This window comes from Marmota flaviventris, chromosome 2 (assembly GCF_047511675.1).
Source record: "Marmota flaviventris isolate mMarFla1 chromosome 2, mMarFla1.hap1, whole genome shotgun sequence".
Lineage (NCBI taxonomy): Eukaryota > Metazoa > Chordata > Mammalia > Rodentia > Sciuridae > Marmota > Marmota flaviventris.
In genome coordinates, this window is record NC_092499.1 from 174718357 (window position 1) to 174719907 (window position 1551).

General features: G+C 45.7%; 1 non-coding gene across 1 annotated transcript; it reads right to left on the bottom strand.

The window, feature by feature from the left end:
• Positions 1-720: 720 nt before the first annotated feature.
• LOC114081114 (small nucleolar RNA U3) lies at positions 721-939 on the bottom strand. The gene has a single exon (XR_003580729.1). It is a non-coding gene; the product is annotated as a small nucleolar RNA U3 (small nucleolar RNA).
• Between the last annotated feature and the right edge of the window lie 612 nt (positions 940-1551).

The following is a 1551-nucleotide window of genomic DNA, read 5'->3' on the forward strand; positions in this document are numbered from 1 at the left end:
TTGCAACATTTCATTGCGGTAACATCCTAGAAAAACTTAACCTTTTATAGCAACATCATCCAAATACCTTAAAATGTCAGTGAGCTGGGAAGAGGGTTGTTACATCCAACAAGTAACCATGGAAATAAGTGTGGCTTGCCCTAGGTCACACAACAACTCCCTGGTGAGTCTAGGGTGGGTCCCAGGCTGTCTCTAAGTCCTTTCCTTCTTGCCATAATGTATTCAAATACTCCCCCTGTTCACACACCCCTCCAGGAGAGGACTCACAGTACTGAACATGAGAGATGGAAACATTTCTTCCTTGGGGCTTTTATTTCACAAGGAGAAACACACACACACACACACACACACACACACACACTGAACTGCAAGTTGTAGTAGGTACCATGTATAGACCCAAGTTAGAAAATCATAGTGTGTGGGCTGGGGATGTGGCTCAAGCAGTAGCGCACTCGCCTGGCATGTGTGCCTCCCCGGTTCGATCCTCAGCACCACATACAAAGATGTTGTGTCCGCCAATAACTAAAAAATAAATATTAAAAAAAATTCTCTCTCTCTCACTCTCTCTTAAAAAAAAAAAAAAAAAAAAAGAAAATCATAGTGTGGAGTAGAGGTGCTCTAGGTGGTCCTGTCAGGACATATCCCTTTCTCTTTCTTTGTTTCTTTCTTCCTTTCTCTTGTTCCCTCCCTCCCTCCCTTCCTCCCTCTTTCTTAGTGGAAAGCTCTCATATACATTTCCCGCCTCTCAGCCTTCCAAAGGAGGGGAGAGAAGAACAGACAACAATAGCAAAAGGCAGTTGCAGTAAAGTATCACCAAGAGCTGCCTTCACCCTCAGGAGGGAACTCTGGGCCTCTTTCTCATGGTTTCTGGCACTCTGCAAGGTCAGAGAAATTTCTCCAAGGATGAACAATAGAAATGATCCCTGAAGTCACAGTCTTAGGTCAGGTTCCTCTCCATAAGAGCCATATAAGCAGTGAAGTGGATCCTGGCAAGGGGTGATGGGAGCAGAGCCTTCTGGGCCAAAAAAAAAAAAAAAAAAATGGCAGGTTCTGGGATCCCAAAGCAGGAGGGGCAAGAATCGGATAAAGTTGTGATGCATGTGAGAGGTAGGACTGGCAAAGGTGAGGGAAGAGAAGGAGCAGGGTGAGTAGGGAGAGTGTCAGGTGTGGGAAGAGCAGCTGGTAGGATGGTGGTTGATGGCAGAGTTGGGGAAGCTTGGGAAATGCAGGGGGCAGCAGAGAATCCAGAGCCCAGTTTGACTATGTTAAGTCTCAGAGGCCCATTGGATATCCACAGGGAGGTGTCATTGAACAGTTGAGTGACTGTAAGCCTGACACTAGGAGGAGAGGCCCAGGATTGGAGATAACGATTTGAGAATCATTAGCTATAGAAAGTGTATAAAATCACCTCAAAGAAGAGAAGGGAATGTTCTGGAACATTCTGGAATGTTCCAACATTTAGAAGGAGGAAGCAGAAAATGACATTGGGAAGAAGTGCCCAGTGTTAGAGAAGAAAAATCGAGTAAGGGGCAGTTTCACTGGAGCCCCCAC